Consider the following 21,979-nt stretch of genomic DNA (forward strand, 5'->3'; position numbering starts at 1 on the left):
CATATTGCGCAAGGATGGCTCCTAGTCCTACAGGGCTGGCATCTACTGTTATTTCCGTCTTTCTTTTTGGATTGAAGTATGCTCGGTTCTTGGCTGATTCTCCAGTTCTCTGGATCTCTCGAAATGCCCCTTCACATTGAGTGGACCACTGAAAGGGCTGTCCTTGTTTCGCGAGCATCCGTAGCGGGTAGCTTAGCGTGGTGTAGTCAGGTATATATCTGGAGCAGTAGCTGGCCATTCCTAGGAACGATCGTACATCACCTACGTCTTCCGGGCTTGGTGTATCATTTAGTGCTGCTACCTTTTCTGGGTCTGGTTTCATGCCACTTCCAGAGAATAAGTGTCCGAAAAATTTTAATGTTGGTTTGTGAAGTTCGCACTTATCTTTGTTGACTGTCAGGTTCACGTCCATCAGAGCTTGACAGACCTGATCTAGAGCTTTGTTATGTTCCTCAGTTGTTGCTCCATATACGAGGATGTCGTCGCTGTAGTTTAGGACCTGTGGGATGTGGTGTATTGTTCTCCTGATAGCCTCCTGGAATATCTCTGCTGCGGAAGACACTCCGAAACTTAGTCTTTTATATCTGAATAGTCCAAGGTGTGTCGAGAATGTTGTGATGTATCTCGACCCTTCGTGCAGTTCTAGCTAATGGTATCCTTTGTTGAGGTCTAGCTTTGAGAAAATCTTGGCTCCATTGAGGGAAGTGATCATGTCGCTGATGTGGGGGCCTGGATGTCTCTCTCTCTCTATTGCCGTGTTGGGCACCCTCATGTCTACACACAGGCGAACTCGGTCAGTTTCTCCTTTCTTTGGGACCACCACGACTGGGGAGACCCATGGGGTCAGTCCATCTGTTCTCTCGATGATGTCGGCTTCCAGTAGGTCTTGTAGTTCCTTCTCCACGGCTTCTTGCAGGTGGAACGGGATTTTTCGGTGGTGTTGCGCTACGGGAGTGATTTGTTCATCGATGTGCAATTTTATTTGCCAGTTCTTCATCTTTCCCAGGCCTTGAAAAAGTTAGGGGAATTTCTTGATGAGTGCTGGTTTGGCGGTGACTCTGAATAGGAGGCTCACTAATTTCAGTCGCTCAGCAGTGGCTAGGCTCAGGAGGCAGTCGGCTTCAGGCCCCTCGATGACATGGATGTATGCTGGTATTGTTCGATCTTCATATGACAGTTCGGTCTCGAACTTCCCAAGGCATGTGAGTGGTTCCTTGGCCATCCACATATATACTTGTACGTGGGCGTCAACTAGTTTTGGTGGAGGTTTCATGCGTTGGTATTCCGTCACTGGTAGAAAGTTTAGCGTTGCTCCACTGTCTAGCACAAATTCGGCGTGGTGGGAGCCAACCCTGATGTCTAAGCGTTGGTATTCTTTTAGCTGATCCAGGTCAGCTACACGGTAGAGGTATTCCTTTCGAACTCGGGGGGTGGGCGATGGGGATCGAGATTCCCTTGATGATGATCACCGCGATTGATATGTCCTGCAGGAGCGGCAGCTAGATTGTGACGACCCTGAGGATGAGTCTCGTCTGTCCTGGACTGCTCTGACATGATGACGACTGTTTGAGGGTGGGCGTCGTCGGTGTCTGTCCCCGTGGTCACTCTTCGGTACTGCCCCACACATGCTTTCAAAATGGTTGTCTCTGCCACATTTTCGGCATTGTTGTCCTAGTGTGGGGCAGGCATCTGCATGTGGGAAGTCATATCCACATCTGTAACATTTAAGTTGTCTGTCGGATCGTCCCTTCCTGTGACTTGTGTCTTTGTTTCCTTTGTGTGACCGGTGGTGATGTCTCTTTGATCTGGAGGAGCGAGTTCGTGGTGAAGATCTTCTGTGCTCTTGTCGCGATTGCATTCTGAAAACTTGTTCCCGTCTCTCACTTTTCCCGGTCTCCATCTTCTTTGCGTGTTCGTCTGCTTGTTCATCCACTCTTGTCATCTCCACGATCTCGTCCAACGTTTAGCTTCTTTTAAGTAATTTGCGTCTTAGCGGCTCGGAGAGACAACCTTCTATCACTCTTAGTCGCAGTGCGTCTTCAGTTGAGAAGTTGCCAAAGTCACAGTGTTTCGCCAGTCGTTTCAGACGTGTTACAAATGCCCCCATTTGTTCACCTCTTTCTTGGGCGGCTAGGTTGAAAGTGTATCGCTCAAAGTCAACGTTCCTTTTGTGTAGGAACTTGCTGTCCAGTGCTTCACGTACTTTGGTGTAGGAGTCTTCTGGTAGGTCTTTTATGAGTCGTCCACCTTCCCTGCCGATCAGGTTCTTGAGAAAAAGCAGTTTTTCTTTGAGGTCTGACACCTTGGATGCTTCCATGAAGTCCTCAAAATCTTCTATCAATTCTTGCCATCGTGGGCCCATGCTCCGGCCGGATTCAATGACAAGTGGTTCGGGGCAGCGCAGGAGAGATGCTCTCATTATGCTCTCAGGGCTGAGTCAGGCATTGTGCGCTTGTGGTTCTGTAGTCCTAATTCACTTTCTGTTTGCTGCTTTTTTGTTGCACTCGCCAATGCTTGTTTGTTATTTGTCGCACTCACCAGTGCTTGTTTGCCGTCTTTGTTGCACTCGCCAGTGCTTGTTTGTTATGTGTTGCACTCGCCAGTGCTTGTTTGCAGTCTTTGTTGCACTCGCCAGTGCTTGTTTGCAGTTTTTGTTGCACTCGCCAGTGCTTGTTTGTTTTGTGTTGCACTCGCCAGTGCTTGTTTGCAGTCTTTGTTGCACTCGCCAGTGCTTGTTTGCAGTCCTTGTTGCACTCGCCAGTGCTTGTTTGTTGTTTGTTGTATTCACCAGTGCTTGTTTGCAGTCCTTGTTGCACTCGGCAATGCTTTTTTGCTGTTCCAGGCTCTTTGCCTCACTTCAAAATGGCCGCCGACGATCCCTCGCAGGGGATTGGTCAATTCTGCCTGACTTCAAAATGGCCACCCGGGAATCTCGTTTCTAACGAGATTTCGGCCGTTTCTTTTCGTTTTTTCATCGGGGGGGCTAGTTGGTCGGCGATTTCACTTACCGCAGCTGTGATCCACCGCTCGAGTCACGAATCAGGTGAGGCACGTTTTCTTCACTTCTGCCGCAGAGGTGGGCACTCGGTAGGCGCTTTCTTCATTCACACGTTACCGCCGCCGAGGCGGGCACTCGGTGGGCGTTCTTAGTGGCGCGATTCCGCTGCCGTGGTGGGCACTCGGTAGGCGTTTTCAGTGGCGCGATTCCGCCGCCGAGGTGGGCATTCGGTGGGCGCTTTCGTTGGCGCTCTTTCGCCGCCGAGGTGGGCACTCGGTGGGCGTTTTTCCCCGCAGCGCGCTCTAACCTCCAGACGTGGGGCGAGCTCCGAACCAGTCAGTCACTGGTTGCTGCTGTAGCCGTTTGCACGCACCCGGTCCAGTACTTTCTTCGCCAGTTGTAGTGTCTGACCTTAACGAACTCAGGCAGACACAGTGAATGTTATCATGGACCTTCTTTATTGCTGCGTCCTTCTTCTTCCTATCCCAACGGCTAACTGACTAGCTGCCCCTTGGGCTCCCAGCTCCTCCCTTTCCGCCCACCCTCGTCCCTCATGAGGGTAGGTCCTAGTGCCTGACCAGTTTGGTCGCTGGGCACTCTCACTGCTGCACGCACATCATTACATTCACCACCCACTCCTACTCTATCCCATGTTAAATTCTCTTTCTTTAAGCAAAAGCATTAGCAGCAACATCTTCTTATAGGTTCAGGCAAGCATTTGCTAGGCACGTGTTGCCTCAAGACCTACGGTTAGTAGTTCTAGCGCATGCGTGAGAGTGTCCCTCTCAAACGAGTTAATCACATGGTTATTTACGTAGATTCTGGTTTGCGCATGCGCAGAAGCATTTTTGGTTTAAAGTCGCATTTGATTGTGCTGCAAATTATTCTTTGTTATTTAGGTGTGCAAAAAGCTCTCTTCCCCATATGTGAATGTCATGTGTATGTTAATTTTCACGTCTTTTCTATATCTAGAGATTAGCACTTGTTAATGAGGAATTGATTCTGAGCAAGTTCCATTTTCTTGAATCCTTGCTCCATCAATCCCCCCTCTGATGGCATTTTATGGCCATCATAAAATACCCATCATTACGAAGTGCCAACTTCATCATTTAATCATGGTATCTGCGTTGTTTTCTATACCTTCCTTATTTTTCTCTTTTAAATTCATTTCTTTCATCTTACCTTTTAGATTGTCTCTCATTTCCTCTAGCTCAATTTCTTCCCTTTTTCTCTTCCTCTCCATCCTTCTATTTTTTATTTCAATCATTGACCCAGTTCTCACTTTTCTCTTGCAACATGTATAAGTCATTATTATCATCAATATCACCAATGCTATTGTAATTATGGGGATTAATATTTTCCCTAGTAAACTGCTTCCAAAAGTGGAAAAACAGCTACCTAAGTCTCTCCCAAACACCGTCAGCCTCCAGTTGGGTCAAATCTTTATAAATATTTGTGATATTCTTGATATATCCCTCAAAACCTTTACTTTTCTCTGGGATATATGTATAGCAGTGTTGAACTTTCAACTTACCACAGACTCCACCCTCTTCTGCCAATAGTATATCAAGGGCAGGTCTATTCTGTAAAACCATAGATCTGATCGCAACCATTTCAGTATCGATCATTAAGAATCCTCCAGCAGTTTCTGTAGATAAACGATCAACCACTGTGGATAATTGATGTATTCTATGCAAATTCAATACAACTCCAACTGACGGTATCTGTGCACCAAATATGTCACCTACAATTGCTGAAAAACTTGCTATTTTATTTCTTGTTAGTCCTTTACTTATTTCACTTATTTAATTGTTCTTAGTGATGTGGTATGCCTTCGGAAATACAACGGCACCATAACAACTGCCATACCATCATGCCGGTAACCTATATTAGGCATTTTTACCGCACACATAATACATTCCTGGAAATACAGGATCAGTTCCTCCTTTTAGTCCCTATCCCCCCATAGTTAGGAATGTATGTTCACATTCGCTAGAACCAATGAAGACACTATTATATTCAGTTTTTAGTCTATGTTGACAGAGCTTCACCAATTATGACAAGTCTAGGGGCATTGCAGCACGAGTCTCACCTTTATTATAGTCCCCTTCTAAAGCAGCCCATGGAGATACATGTGACTTTTGTTCAGTTGTTTTTTTTGGGAAATCCTGCCTTTTTTCTTCTATTAAATTAAAAAAATCTTTTTCTTCATCACGCAAGAGACAAGTAAGGTTATTTTTATGAGCGTGTGTTATGTCTATAGGATTCATTGTTAATAAAAATTCACCCATAAATTCTGGATTCTTACTACTAAGTAAAGGGTTAATAGTTCTACAAATAGGAATTTCTGAAAAGACTAAATCCATATTACTATAATAGTATTGCAATTTACCAGTAACATAAAACAAACTAGTCATAACACTACAAGTTACACCATAAGTTAATGGAAGATTATGGTATGTCACACCTTCAGAGACAGAAGTGGGTAGTTTCATGCAAACATAACAATTACTCACGTCCATGTATTTACAAACTGATATAAGAGTTTAGTGAAAACATTTATTGACGAATCACCACTTCATTGGTCAAGATAATACATGCTCCTATACAGTAATCTTAAATCTGTAGTAGTCATAGCTCTTTTAGTAACCGCACTCACTCTCTCAATGGTATTTGTGTTATTTTGAGTATTAGTTACCATTAGGACAGGTATCACAACTGTTAATAATAACAACATTAAGATTAGGATTGTTATACTACACAAACAACATTTAACGCATCTCCGTTTTAAATTAGATTTCGGATGTTCAGTCACCTGCACTTCTAGCATTTTACTATCTAAATTTTTTTTAATTTTTTTAAATGTCTAAAATAATAATAAAATCTTTATGTGATCCCACACTTCAAAGGCTTTCAGCTTTTAGTCAGTTTTATTTCCCCTTTCAAACTTGTCTTCATTGGCTTGAAAATGTCTTAATAAATCCACCCTTTGTATAAAAGTCTTTTCTTTAAGGTGGTCTCAGTTTCTATTTCATCAGATCCCTCAACAATGCCACTTTCTGGTTCTCCATTTAACTCAAGATTTTCGAAGTCTTCGAGTATTATATGGGTTCACTCTGGAGCCTTATATTTTCTATTTGGTACTCTTCCTCTTTTTGACAATCTTAATGATGTTCTTCTTGATTGTTCTTGCTCTACCTGACTTGACACCTCATTTACCTGTACTAATTCTTTCCCTGTTCTCCTTTTCAGAATGTATCTCAGTCTTTTCACTCCACTCGGCCAATAATCACCCTTTCTGACCCTCTTTGACTATACTGCTTTTTCACCTTCATCACCTATTTCAAGTGTCCTTTTATTTTCTCTTTCTCTTGATTATTTTGTACTGAATTCCCTAATTTTTCTTCTTCTGTTGTTTGTCTTTGTTCTGGGTTCCCTACTCTTCTCTTTTTTTCTTCTGACTGGCTTTGATCTGAACTTACTCCAATTAATTCTTTCCCTCTTCCTAAATAAACTGGATCTGAATTTTCTATAACAGATTCTTTTTCTTTTCCTTCTTGCAATTGAATTTGATCTAAGTTTTTTTCTGCAATGCATTCTTCTAATTCTAACTGAGCTGGATCTTGGTTTTCTGCATGAGTTCTTCCAGTTCTGATCGAGCTGATTCTGGGTTTTCTTCAACGTCTCATTCTGGTCTTTCAAGTTCAAGCTCTCCTTAGAGCCGTTTCTTCAGTCCCAGTAGCTGGTGCCCACTCTACTTGACTTGTACTTAGTTGTCCGTCATCAATACGCTTTTCTGAGTCTGTGTCTCTGATTTCTTCGACTTCACAACTTTCAGCTTCTGGCTCTTTTCTTTGTTCTACCAGTTGCTGCTTTTGTCGTTCAGGTGGACTTGGGACTCTCTGGGTATGACTGGCATGGATCCAATTTGGCAAGCCTGCACACTTTACTGCTGTTGTCGTAACCAATATGATTTGATGTGGTCCTTTTCACCTGGGTTCCAAACACGATTTCCTTGTGTGCTTCTTCACCACAACCCAATCTCCAGGACACAAATCATGAGCTTGATTTGGCTGTGCTGTTATTGCATCTTCTTCAACCTTGTGAGACACAGAACATACCAGATCAGCTAGTCCCTTGCAATAGTCCAACATCAGATCATCAGTTATATTCACCAGTTTGTTGCCAGGTACAAATGCTTGTCTCATTGCTCTTCCCATGAGGATTTCATGTGGACTTAATCCTCTTCTTCGTTCAGGAATGTTTCTAAGACTCATTAATACTAGGGGCAAAACATCAGGCCATTTTAGTGAAGTGGATGCACACACTTTCCCTAACCTGGATTTTATTGTGCCATTTAACTGCTCAACCACTCCAGAAGCTTCTGGTCAATAGGAACAATGTAATTTCTGCTCAATTTTGAAAGCTTCACAAATCAATTTAATTATCTCATTATTGAAATGAGGTCCTCTATCTGATACCAAAGTGACTGGAAATCTGAAACGAGTTATGAGCTCTCTCAAGAGAAGTTTGGCAACTGTGAGACTGTCATTCCACCTCGTGGGATAAGCTTCTACCCATCGAGAAAACAGACACACAAAGACAAGGACATACTTCAAACTGTTGCACAGTGGCAACTCAATGAAGTCTAGTTGCAATCTTGTAAATGGTCCTTCTGCCTTTCCAATCTTTCCCCAACTGACCACTGTCTTTCTGCCTGGGTTTTCAGTTGGCAAGTCAAACATCTTTGACAAAGACTTTCTGCAACTACCCTAAACTTTGGATTATACCATGTTTGTCTGAAATGTCTAATCATGGCATCCCTCCCAACGTGAGTGGTTCCATGATATACCCTGGCCATTTGTGACAATAAACTATCTGGCATTATTGGTCTACCATCTGGACACACCCATACTTAATTGTTAGCTCTTCTTGTGCAACCTGTTTTGATCCAGTGTTCCTTTTCCTTTGTCTCTGCCTCATCTTGTAACTGTCTAACTTCATCCCATGTTTCAAAAGCAGAGAAAAACATCAGTTGGCAATTGGTTACTTCTTGTTCCATTCCTCTGTTCAAAGACATAGTATTTATTGCACAAAATTGTGCCACTTGGTGTGCGTACGGATTACCCAATGTTACATAATCATTTCCTAACTTATGTGCGGCACATTTGACCACTGCAATTTCTTTTGGTAACTGTAATGCTTCCAATAGTTCTTTAACATCTTTGCCATTCCTGATTGGAGATCCTGAAGAAGTCATAAATCCCCTCTGTATCCACAATTGGCCAAAGTCATGCACAATCCCAAACCCAATTGACTGGCCGTAAATATGGTTGCTATCAATTTCTTCCCCATTTTATAGGCTTTTGTTGAAGCGTACAATTCAGCTATTTGTGCAGACTTGACTCCTCTTTGACAGGAAGCTTATATGATACCTGATACAATACATACAGCATAACCAGACATCAATATTCCCTTCTCCCTTCTCAAACATGACCTATGAACAAACAGTAAAAAGTCTGGCTCTTCCAATGGAACATCAAGGAGGTCAGGTCTAGGCTTTGTACACATCTCTGTCACATCCAAACAATCATTATCAACTTCCTCTTTCACTTCTTCACCATATGAGTTGGGCAACAAAGTTGCTGGATTCATCATTGTGCATCTTGTCACACATTTTCAGCACCCAAAATTACTCTTTCATACTTAGTCAGCCGACTAGGGGTCAAATGTTGAGTATGAGTCCTTGTTAAAAGGATCTCAACTGAATGTGGTGCAAACACTTTATAGGGTGTCCCACACAGTTGATTCTCTCTGTTCCAGACTCACACAAGTAGCAGCTACATCTTTTAAGCAGCCAGGTAATGCCGCAGCCACTGGATCCAAGGTAGCAGAAAAGTATGCTACTGGACGTTGTGACAATCCATGTCTCTGGGTCAATACTGAAAGTGCACAACCTTCCCTTTCACAACAGAACAAAGGAAACTCTTTTGTATAATCTGGCATTCCTAGTGCTGGTGCTTGACACAAACAACTTCTCAATTTTATGAATGCTTCCTCACTTTCATCATCCCATTCAAATGAATCCATTATATCTTTTCGGGTCAACCTTATTAAAGGTTTTGCAAGCAGTGAAAATCCACTTATCCACTGACAACAGTATCCAACCACTCCCAAAAACATTTGCACTTCCTTTTTTGTTTTAGGCAAGCTCATTTGTCGAATCACTTTTATCCTTTCTGGTGTCACCTTTCTGACTCCTCTCCCTATCTTATGTCCGGGATATTGAACTTCTTGTTTGCAAAACTGTAATTTTTCTGAGGACACCTTGTGTTCTCCCTCCGCTAAATTTTTCCTTAAAGCTATTGTGTTATTGATACAAGCTTCTTGTGTTTTTGATGCCACCAATAAGTCATCAATGTACTGAACTAAGACCAATTTCCGGGCATAACCAAAGTTGCTAAACATTTTTTTCAGAATCTGATTGAAAATTGAAGGACTCTCTGTGCACCCTTGAGGAACTCAGCACCATGCCAGAACACAGTCACCAAATCGGAAAGCAAAAAGATATTGACTATCCAGATGCAATGGAATTGAAAAGAATGCTTGGAACAAATCAATTTATTTATTTATTTATTTTATTTCTGGTATTTGTAGAGCGCAACATTCATCCCAAGGGATATCAAGGCGCTAGAAAAAAGAGAAGGCTGCTGAGGTTTATTCAGGAGGGGTTAGTATTTGGGGAAGAGGTGTGTTTTGAGTTTTTTCCGGAATGAAAGAAGGTTTACGGTATGTCTCAGGTCAATCGGTAATTCATTCCATCGTTTGGCCGCCAGGTGGGAGAAGGCCCGTCCTCCTGTCCTTGTTTTATAGATACGCTTAGGTTTTGCCAGGGCTGAGTTAGTGGATCGTAAGTTCCTGTTTGGGGTGTAAAATTCAATTTTCCCTTGCAGGATTGTAGGGCCTGTTTTGTGAAGGGCTTTGTGCGCATGACAAAGCAGTTTGAATGTGGCCCGCTGGCGCATCGGCAGCCAATGGAGTTGTTTTAGGCATGCTGATGCCGAGTCACGTTTGCCTTTGTTGCATACCAGTTTAGCAGCCTGGTTTTGCAGAACTTGTAGGCGGGAGAATAGCTGCTCGTTCATTCCTTCGAATAGAGCATTGCCATAGTCCAGGCGGCTGACTAGGAGGGCCTGGGTAATCGTACGACGACAGTCGAGTGGGATCCAGGTGAAAATCTTAGCGAGGAGTTTCAGGATTGCAAATCCCTTGCCCCACAGTATGCGCACATGATCTTTCATAGATAGTGCGTCATCTATCATAATGCCTAGATTTCTGGCGTATTGTTTCGGGGTCGGGGCTGTTCCCAGTGACGGTGGCCACCATGAATCGTTCCACGATAGTTTGGCTCCTCCGAACAGCAAGATTTCAGATTTTCCGGCGTTTAGCTTGAGGCAGTGGTTACGCATCCAATCCGCCATTTCGGAGAGGCAGCTGTGGAGTTTATTTTTGGTTGTTTCAGATCTTTCCGATCTTTCATCCATGGTCACCATCAGCTGCGTATCGTCGGCATATGAGCAGATGCCGATGCCCCACTTTCTTCCGATGTTGGCCAGAGATGATACGTAGGCATTAAAGAGAGTGGGGCTTAGGGAGGCCCCCTGTGGGACTCCACAGCCAATGGGACGGGGTTCTGAATGGAATTGGCCCATGTGCACTGCTTGGGTGCGGTTGCTCAGGAAGGATTCAATCCATTGCAACGCTGTGTCTTGTATGCCTTTGCTCCGGAGAATGTTCAGTAGGCATTTGTGCGACACCGTGTCGAACGCTGCCGACAGGTCTAGCAGTATCAGAGCCACCGAGCCTCCTTGGTCGGTGATGCATCTGACACTGTCCGACACTGCCAGCAGCGTAGCCTCGGTGCTGTTGTTGGATCTAAATCCGGTTTGGGTGGGGTCCAAAAGTGCGTTGTCCTCCAGATATTTGGATAACTGTGAGTTAACCATTTTTTCCAGTGCTTTGGAGAGGTAGGGGAGTTGTGAAATAGGCCTATAGTTCTCAGGGTTGAGAATATCGGAACCGACTTTCTTCAAGAGGGGGGTTACAGATGCGTGCTTCCAGCAATTTGGGAAGGACGCGGAGGTGAGGGACTGATTGAATAGTTTGGTGACGAGTGGGCATAGAGTCGGAGCAATTTCGGAGAATACAAAGTGCGGGCAGGGGTCTGCGGGAGAGCCAGATTTTATTGCTCTAAGGACTATTAACACTTCTTCTTCGGAGAGTGGTTGGAAGTTGGATAGACGAGGGGAGTTGTCCAAGTCTAGGCGATCGTTGTCGTTGTTGGATGCAGATGGGCATGAGTCATCACAAGGAGGGACGGGATGGGAAGGGGTGAAGGTTGAATAAATGTTGTTAATTTTATCGGAGAAGAAGGTGCTAATCCGTTCGCATGCTTCAGTGGAAGGGGTGAGAGTTTGCGATGTGCAGGATGGGTTGCTGAGCTCTTTCACGATTTTAAATAACTCTTTTGCAGAGTTATGGTTTTCGTTGATTCGTTGCACAAAGAATGCCTTTTTTGCCTCTCGGATGGCAAGGATGTATTGTTTCCTTTTGGCAGTATAGTTGGCTCTGGTAGTAGGGTCTTTCGCTTGTCTCCATTGGTGTTCTGTTTTTTGGCATTCCCTTTTAAGGCTCTTGAGGGCGGGGGTATACCATTTTTCGTTAATGGTAGTTTTTTTCCTAACTTCTCGTGAGGGTGCTATTTTGTCCAATGTTTGGAGGATTCTAGTTTCTAACCGGATGACATTATCACCGATAGGTTCATTGTCTGGTAGAGAGACGTCTGTCTCGTGAAAATGATTTTGGAAGTTGGAGTTATTGATTAGTTTCCAAGCTCTCTTAGAGGTGAAGGGGGTGGATCTGGACTTAACGGGTTTGCCGGGAAGTTCACATGAAAATGAGAGCATGAAATGGTCGGTCCATGACAGAGGGAAAGTTTCCTTAAGGGTGGTCGATTCGATGTTCGTAAAAAGGAGATCCAGGGTGTGCCCAGCTATGTGCGTAGGGCCATCGACTAATTGTTTCAGTTGGAGGATTTCCATGTCATATTTGAGCTGTGCGACTCCAGGGGCATTAGGGTTTTCGTAGTGGACATTGAAGTCTCCAATGATCAGGTAGTTTTTGTGCTTTAGGCACAAAGGGAGTATTTGGTTCAGGAGTTTAGCGCTGAGTTTAATTTGTTGTCCTGGTGGATTATAGACAACTGCGCCCGCTAACATAACATAATTCTCGGCGAGGATTTTAAATGGTAGTAACTCATGTTCAGGATCCGCATTAGTTGTGTCCGTTAGACAAGTTAGGTGGTCCCTGAAAATTACGGCGACTCCACCTCCTTTCTTCTTACTTAGTCTGTTTTGTGTTATTATTTTGTAGTTGGGGGGGAGGGCGTTGGCTAGGTCTGGGGCACTGACATCAGATAGCCACGTTTCTGTGACAAAAACTAAATCTGGCGTTTTTGAGGATAATATGTCCCATATGTCTAATGCATGCTTGGGTAGTGATCTGGCGTTAAAATATAGACATTTTAGTTCATGCTGGGGTTTAGTAGGGATTATATGAGGATCCGTTGAGAGTTGACCCAAGCTGGTCCATTGACAAGAGCGGCATGAGATGGGTCCGTAGGATAGACCTGGGCCGGTTTGTATGCAGTTTGTTGTTTTGATAGGTTTGCGCAGGGCAAGTAAATCGCTACGATTGTAGCAAATGGTGGCTACCTTAGGTGCGCTGGAACCTGCAGGGGATATGGCCCCTGGTCCCGGTCGGTCGCGGACGGGCGCAGACGGGCTTGCCTTAGGCGCGCCTTCGGCGCGCAAAAGTCGCGCCCGCTGCGCACGTCCGCTGCACTTCCTGGCAAGACACATGCTTTATGTTGGTGGGTCGGGAGGTTGGAGGGGCGTGGCCAGCCGAGGGGTCGTGTCTCGCCTCGCCCTCGGGAATGGCGGGGATCGTTGCAGCGAGTAGCGCTGTTTAAGAAAGCCAGTCATGCAGGTCAATGAAATAAGAACATAGTATTACAGGTACAAGTTTTAAAAATGATTTGCCCTGCTCCCGGCTTCCGCCTCAGGAGCCAATCTTTAAGCGACGCTGTAGAGCGGCGCGCTCTATTTATAAGTATGGCGGGGGGCGTGGCCAGCCGAGGGGGCGTGTCTCGCCTCGCCCTCGGGAATGGCGGGGATCGTTGCAGCGAGTAGCGCTGTTTAAGAAAGCCAGTGATGCAGGTCAATGAAATAAGAACATAGTATTACAGGTACAAGTTTTAAAAATGATTTGCCCTGCTCCCGGCTTCCGCCTCAGGAGCCAATCTTTAAGCGACGCTGTAGAGCGGCGCGCTCTATTTATAAGTATGGCGGGGGGCGTGGCCAGCCGAGGGGGCGTGTCTCGCCTCGCCCTCGGGAATGGCGGGGATCGTTGCAGCGAGTAGCGCTGTTTAAGAAAGCCAGTGATGCAGGTCAATGAAATAAGAACATAGTATTACAGGTACAAGTTTTAAAAATGATTTGCCCTGCTCCCGGCTTCCGCCTCAGGAGCCAATCTTTAAGCGACGCTGTAGAGCGGCGCGCTCTATTTATAAGTATGGCGGGGGGCGTGGCCAGCCGAGGGGGCGTGTCTAGCCTCGCCCTCGGGAATGGCGGGGATCGTTGCAGCGAGTAGCGCTGTTTAAGAAAGCCAGTGATGCAGGTCAATGAAATAAGAACATAGTATTACAATCACAGTAAACCAATGTGCATCCCATGATATCTGATAAAGAATCACTGCAGGGTACTACTATTTTATTTATTTTCCTCAAATCTTGCACTATTCTATATTTTCCACCAGGCTTTTTAAGACCCATGATTGGCGAATTAAAAAAGACTGCTCAATATTTCTTTTAGAATAACTTTTTCAACCATTTGATCAATTACTGGGGCAACTCCTGCTTTGACTTCTGGACTCATTCTGTATTGTGGTGTATTTGGATATATTGCACCTTCTTTTACCACAATTTTAACTGGGTCGACTTTTGCCATTAAACCAATCTCCTTTCCAGTAAAGTCCCATACATCTGACCTCACTGTATTTCTCAGTTCATCCGGTAAATCACTCTCAGTAAGAAGTGAAAACATCTCATCCACTTCTTTTCCCTGTTTTGCTAGCATAATTTTGAAAGCCACATCTTCATCCGGTCTCTGGAAAGCCACACCATCAGGCATACAAAAGATGGTGCAGTTCATTTTGCAAAGTAAGTCTCTACCTAATAGGTTTACTGGACTTGAGTCACTTACTACAAACCGATGCATGTCTCTGAAATTCCCAATATTCACTTCTATTGGTTTTGTGATTGTGATCCTAATCTGTTTATTTGAGACTCCTACAACTTGGATAGTTTCCCCTGAGAGGGGTAGGTTTGGGATTTCTGCTGTTCTCACAGTAGAACGGGTAGTGCCAGTATCCACTAGGAAAGTGATGTAATTTCCCTCAACATTTCCATCAACAAAAGGACCTGACTGATCTACCGCCAAGGATGCGCTTAATACGCACTCTTCCTCCCCCCTCAGGCACTGTCATTGTTGCATTCCTGATTCACTCGCATCACTTTGCATCCAATATTGTTGAACGGTCTGTAAATTCTTACCACTCTCTCCTCGAAATCCGGTGTTCACACTGTATGTCGGCACTTGAGCATTCAAATTGTTGGTCGAAGGGGCTTGTGGCACCTGTAACTGAGGAGTTACTATCTGTTGCTGTTGCTTCACAACCACCTCATTCTGCAGCTGTGGATTTAAAGTTTGATTTACCCCATTACTCTGTTGTATATATCTATACTCATTCTTCCAATGTCCAAGTTTTCCGCATCCATGACAAGGGTATTTCTTTTTCGCTTCATCTTTATTCATTCAACTTCTTCCTTTATTTCCATTCACTACTTGACTATTCTGGTTCTGCACATTTGTCTGGTTGTCAATTTGAGAACCAGAAGTTGCCTCTTGATGTTCTGTCTATTTCACTTGTGCCCACATCATTTTCTCTTTTAACTTTTTATGTTTTGCATCATTGTCATCACTACAGTACTTTGCGTACTTTAAGGTTTCATCAATTGGCTTGCTTTGCCAACAAAGCATAAGCTGTTGAATCATTTGACTTATGTCTGATCTTAGCCCATACACAGCTCTATACACGAAATGTCCCATATCCTTATCACCAATGTTCTCAAATTTACTATACTGCTTAAATACCTGCAATAACCTCTCATAGTATGCATGTACTGACTTCTTAGGTTCTTGAGTTGTTTGGTCTATTTTAACCCAATCTGTTTCCATAGGGGAAATTTTCCCTTTCAGGAAGGTAATCACCTGATTATATTTCTTCATTACATCCTCTGAAGGTGCACTTGTCTTTGCGTCTCTAGGATATTCTTCAGCTGGCCAATCAACTGTAATTTTACATTCTCTCCATAAATCTGTGGGTACCACTATATAAAAGAAACCATCCAAATCTTTCAACAAAACCTTGGAAACCTTTACAAACCTCTCTAACTGCTTGTACCATTTAATTGGTTTCTCTCTCAATCTAGGAAAATCATTTGTAAAGGACAAAATATCTTGTCTACTCCATGGAACAATCACCATATCCACCCCAGGGACTTCTCTCACTAGACACATCCTTTCCACCTTTTCTACCTCCCTCAACGGAAATGTGGATATTTCCTTTGTAGTTGATTCATCTTTCTTCCTTGACCATCTACTTCTCCATTTATCTATGTCTCCCCATTTCTTTAAAATGTGCATTAATTCCTTTATTTGCAATCTTCTTCCTGATTCATTCAAACTTTCTAAGACCTTCACAGTAAATTCTGATCTATAGGTTTTTTGTAGTATTTTTGATTTTTCTATATCTATTTCAAATTTTAAAGCTGCTTCCGCTATCTTTTCATGAAGACTCTTTGTCCTCCAAGTTATACTTTTACACAAAAACAACAACTCTTCATCTCCATATGAACCTAATCTTTTAAGACCTATAGTGCCAATGATCATTTCTTCTAAATCTACCCTCAACTTGCTTACATCTATTGTTTTGGGGGGCGTTTTCTGTTTTTCTAAGCCTTTTGGCCATTCCTCCAGATTTTCAGGAGAAAATCCAGCAGAATTTTCTGACACTGGAGTGACAGTTGTTATTTTCCTTCTTGCATCAATGGGTGAAATTCTTTTTGGAGTTTCAGTCACACCCTCAATATTTTGGAGATCTAACAATGAAACATTTGAATCACTCTCACTAGTTTGATCTTCTAATATGTTTGTTTCGTTTCTAGCAATATTCTGTGTTACTACTATATTTTGTGATTTTGGTGTACTTTGTTTATCACCATACAATGGAACACCAGGACCAATAGTTACTGGCACTGTCAATGCTACAGTATTTAAACCTAACTGATTTATTTTCTGAATTATTCTTTTATTTTATTCAATGCATCCCTTTTTTTGTGAGGCTCGATTAAATGTTGGATCATATAGAACTTACGGAATCAATGGAGTTCCCATCATAGGGGCACTTGGAGTTGTATCTTTAGCACTTTCTTGATAAGAAAGTCCTGTCCCACCTATTTGTTTCAAATTTTTCTTACACTTGCTCCCTTCCTTTTCTTCAGCCATCAACACTGGATATAAACCTTCCGCTACTACAGCCCTTCTCTATCTTTTCATTTGGTCTCCTCAAGTGTCAAATGGGTACCGGGGTAAAAATCTGCTATTTATTCTTCTGCCTCCTCTGTATTTCTCTTGTTCAAATGCCTCAACTTCCCATTCTTCCAAAGCCTCATACTGTGTTAACCTAGGATTTGGTTTTAACAAATTCCTCCAGTTTCTCAAATTTTGGAGAATCCTTACATTAAATGTACTATATTCTGGAAAAGCTAGAACACCATCACCTTTTGTATACTCTACCCAATGCTCCAACCATACACACGCATGATATCCACTCTGCTTCATCATAAAGGAAGCTGCCATAAGAATTCCCTCCCTAGTCACTATGCGCTTGTCCCTTTTAAAGAAACTCTTTTGTTATTAAACAGTTTCATCCTTCTGATTCTTGCAATTTAATTAATTCAGTTGACAAAATCCCAAAAGTTCTTCTGTATTTTCACAGACCCTGTTCGTTAATACTTGACCTAAACCAGTGCAACTCACACCAACAGTCCAATCAGGGCTCACTACGTTTTCCTTCCTTTCTTCAACCAATACCAGCATACTACCTGTCTATTAACCAATCAGAGCTTACAACACACCCACTAGTCTGCCCAATGCCAGCACAGTTCTCTGTGACATCAGGGTTGCTCCTACTACTGACCCCCACTTTACAATCTGCAGTTTTCTCACGCCCGCTGCTTCAACCAATGCCAGCATGACTCTCTGTGACGTCAGTATGGCTCCTGCTACTGACCTCCCTTTACAAGGTAATATGACAATATATTTTCTATATAAAACTTTGTTCGTAACAACGTAAAAACAGCGCTACTCTGTCTGCTCCACTAAACCAAAGATAGTTTCTTCACTCGCTGCAAAGAGAAAATTCCTACCGGTCACTACGAGTAAAAATCACTGTTTACCCTTCACTTAAGCTCGGGGAGACCATGTTACTTCTCTAGGGCTACTCATCTTTTGAGTAAGGCCTAATTTTCACAAGCGAGACCTCTGCTGCCTTTCACACCCTACTCTTATACGATATAGTCCCTAATATAATACTGCCAGCCCTGCGTAGCTTCTCAGTATTATGACAACAGACGAGTAACCTTCTGCAGTGTGATTTTCTTACCACACTCTTCTAAATTCCGTTCCCGGGATTCCCAGGTCTCTCTGTGCCTGTGCTTCCAGACAACATAAAACGTGACACTACCTTTTAATGGTAAACATATAGTTAATAATCAAAAACCATAATCAATAATTAATCACCAAACTAATCCATAATATTTACCGCCCAACTGAGAGACCTGCACTGGCTCCCAGTCAACAAGAGGATCACTTTCAAGCTCCTCACCCACGTTCACAAAGCTCTCAACAATGCCGGACCAGCCTACCTCAACAAACGACTCACCTTCTACACCCCGAACCGCTAGCTTCGCTCCACTGACCTTGCCCTCGCCAACGTCCCACGCATCCGCCGAACTACCACCGGCGGCAGGTCATTCTCCCACCTCGCCGCCAAGACATGGAACATCCTCCCCATCCCCCGCGACATACTCAGGACCTGCTGACCTTCAGGAGACTTCTCAAAACCTGGCTGTTCGATCACTAGCTGCGTCATCCCCCTCCCCTCCAGCGCCTTGAGACCCTCACGGGTGAGTAGCGCGCTATAGAAATGTTCTGATTGATTGATTGATTGCTCTGCTACCAACAAAATGGATCCAGCAGAAGGCCAGGGATTAACATATCAGAGTCAACAATAAATCCGAATTGTGTCCATATACACATTCAAATTTCCTGGCTTATATTTACTTTGATCTTGATTAGTCAATTCTGAACTAATTTTCACAGATCAACACTCTTCCTTTGGTCAATGGACCATTAGTCGATGGTGATAATAACAAATTAACTTACAATTTTCATTAAAATAATCAAAGACTCTGGGTAAGATTCATTACATTTTATCGAATAACTCAGTCAAAATGAATGCTCATTTGTACAAATTCACAGTCCAAGTTTCATAAAATTTCATGGGAGCGAAAATTCTCATCTATCAAATACATTTGATTCACAGACACATTCAACAATTCAATGCATTAGGAGTGGATAGATAAAGAGACAAAAGGCATAATAACTCACATATTTGCAAAGGATATGCAAATATAAGACAGAATAATAATTACCAACTGGTGAAACAGGAAACCAAACCCTCTGACCAAAGGACTGGTGGAGGTCTCCTGATTAAGAAAAAGGAGACAAAGACTATAGGACCAGATCAGGATAGGATAATACATACTAAAAATTCTCTACAACCCTGACGCACCGGAGCGTAACCTTCTCTTACTCTCTCTCCCTCCTCGATATTCTTTCACAATCTTCAATCTAATCAGGCTGTCTTTCAGCAATGAATCTTCCCAGTCTGTTCTTCTTTGCAGCAGCATCTCTCGCCCACAACTCACTCAGCATCGACGTCACACCCTTTCAACTTAAGTTACTCTAGTTATACTCTTACTTCTGCATGTCCCACCCTCAAAAGTTGCAAATCTCTGTAAATATAAACTATGATTGGTTGGGACTGGGGGAGTTCACATCATACTATGCTGACACGGCCAATTTATTAAGACTCTTTTGTTTGGTAAACCCTTCCCTTTTTGTTCATCAATGTCTTTCTTCCCATAGACATATTGTAACTAATTAAATAACATTTTATTCAAGCTCCATTGACGAATATCACACGTTCCCATGTTCGTACAGCTACTGTCCTTGATCTTTGGCAGTTGTGCAACTCTCGGTGCACTAGGTCACATTCCGATCTTTCCGGACATGCGCAGTACTCTTGCTTTTGTCACTGCTCCCTGCACCCCACTCCCTACCTTCCCAGATGCGTGAAAAGTCACCTCAGTGATGCCACTAATAAAGAAATCAAACTTAGATGGTGATGAGCCGGGCAATTACAGACCTATTGCCAGGATACCCTTCACCGCCAAAATTTTGGAGAAACTCTTAAATAAACAGCTGGCACGTTTCCGCTCGGAGGCAAACACACTCGATCATTTACAGTTTGGCTTCTGAGAAGGTCATGGGACTGAAACGGCACTGCTAACAGCCGTGGAAGAACTCAGGGGTGTCTTGGACGATGGAGGGAAGGCCGCCTTGGCACTTCTGGACCTATCGGCGGCCTTCGATACGGTCAATCACGAGACACTCCTGATCCGGCTGGCCAAAGCTGGAGTCCATAGCTCGGCACGGGCCCTGCTAGCCTCGTATCTGCGTAACAGAATTTTTTCGGTTAAGGTAGGGGAAGTCAGATCAAAAACATTCTGTTCCCCTTGCGGAGTGCCCCAGGGGTCATCTTTAAGTCCGACCCTCTTTAATTTGTATGTAGCCCCAGTAGCTGAAATCTTTAGGGCAGCCGGGTTCACACCGGTGTCTTACGCCGACGACACCCAGATAGTGGTGTCGATTAGCCAGGATGTCAAAGAGACGGCGGAGAAATTTAGATCCTGCATGGTACAGGTCAGACAATGGATACTCTTCAATTGTCTAAAATTGAATGTGGACAAAAGTGAGGTTTTAGTGCTCGGGGGTGACCCGATCATCTGGTCCCCTGAGTGGTGGCCGGATAGCCTGGGCAGCTGTCCTGTTCCTGTAGAGAAGGTCAGAAATCTGGGCATGACCTTAGATGTTAACCTCTCTTTCGACGCCCAGGCCAGTAAACTAGTTTTGGCAGTTTGGTCTGTTCTGAAAATGATCAAAAAACTATTGCCCTTCATCCCAACAGACGCCCAGGAATCGGTGGTAACTGCCCTTGCTCTGTCTAGGATGGATTACGGGAATGCCCTGTATGCCGGAGCCAAGCAGCAAATCCTTTCAAAAATTCAGCGTTTCCAGAATGCGGCTGCAAGGCTGATGTTAGATATTCCTAAGCACGAGCCAATCACCCATAAATTAAAATCCCTGCACTGGCTACCCATCGCCAATAGGATTCAATTTAAATCATTGTGCCTGGCCTATAAGGCGCTCCAGGGGTCGGGCGCTCAGTTCTTAAAGACCCACCTGAAACAATATGAACCCTCCAGGCTTCTTAGATCTAATCAAGTCAAACTGATCGTGGTGCCCAGATTTAAAAGAGCCAGATGGGGAGGCAGAAGTTTCATCTTACATACAGCAAACATCTGGAACCTGCTCCCCATTTCCATAAAAAAAAGTCCTTCACTGCTCTCGTTCAGAAAGGCAGTGAAAACCTGGCTCTTCACGGCCGCCTCTTAGAGGTCTTGATTTGTTCAGAACTCCTTTTTCGGTCTAGCGCCAAGACGCCCCTGGGCATTCGCGCGCTCTATAAGTCAATAAATCAAATCAAATCAAATGAGGGCATGCAGGAGTCAGGCTGGTGGCTCAGGGTTGTTCTTGTTTATGGCGGGTCATAAGAGTCCAGGAATTTGTCCAGGGTCTCCCACATGCCCCTGTGTTGTTGCTTCCAGGGTGATTGTTGGAGGGGGATTGTGTCTGCCCCATATCTAGAGATTAGTACTTGTTAATGAGGAATTGATTCCTAGCAAGTTCAGTTTTCTTGAATCTTTACTCCATCATTAGTGCGTTACCGCAAGACGTTGAATTATTTGTTGAAGGAAGGAATATATGAGGGATCCCTTGCTATGTCATTTTTATTTCACATAGAAACAAAAGCGCAGTTTAGTTAAGTTCAACTGACTTTCATTTGCAAAATGTGTGTGGCCTTCCTGTGCTTACATTGCATGCATTAGTACTTTAAACACAGACCTATTGGCTTTGCCAGTGTATGTTGCTAATTTCTAGCCCTGCCAATACTTGTTCGTTGATAGCACAGACTGTGAGAGTAAGAGACAATTTGGAGTACTCTATCCAAATAGCTTTTAAATTCCTGTGATGAGGATAAAACTACCCCCTCACATCTTCATGCGTAGCTTTCTCATTCTCCCTAAAACAGGTGACATCTCCCCCTTCCTCCCAAGCCTTACTAGTCACTGAACTGAAAATTGTACTTAGTTTTCAACAAATCCACATCTATAGACGGGTTTGTGGACATTTCTGGATGCGTTCACTTACAATAAGTTGGTTAACAACCACAAACCTGTAGGTTTGACAACCTTAACAAAAAATGAAGATAATTTTACATCCTGAAACAGCTTGCAAATGTACTCCTAGTAAAGGACAGACTAAATGTGTGTTTAAGATGCCAATAAGAAAATAAACCCTCAAAATGAATGGGTGTGTAGGGGAAAGACTTCTC

The 21,979-nt window shown here is 43.5% G+C and overlaps 1 long non-coding RNA gene across 1 annotated transcript in view; it reads left to right on the forward strand.

The window, feature by feature from the left end:
- LOC147732453 (uncharacterized) overlaps window positions 1-21,979 on the forward strand; it is a 126,407-nt gene that overhangs the window by 101,882 nt on the left and 2,546 nt on the right. The window lies entirely within an intron of this gene.

The sequence above is a fragment of the Lissotriton vulgaris genome, chromosome 2_1 (assembly GCF_964263255.1).
Source record: "Lissotriton vulgaris chromosome 2_1, aLisVul1.2, whole genome shotgun sequence".
NCBI classification, from domain to species: Eukaryota; Metazoa; Chordata; class Amphibia; order Caudata; family Salamandridae; genus Lissotriton; species Lissotriton vulgaris.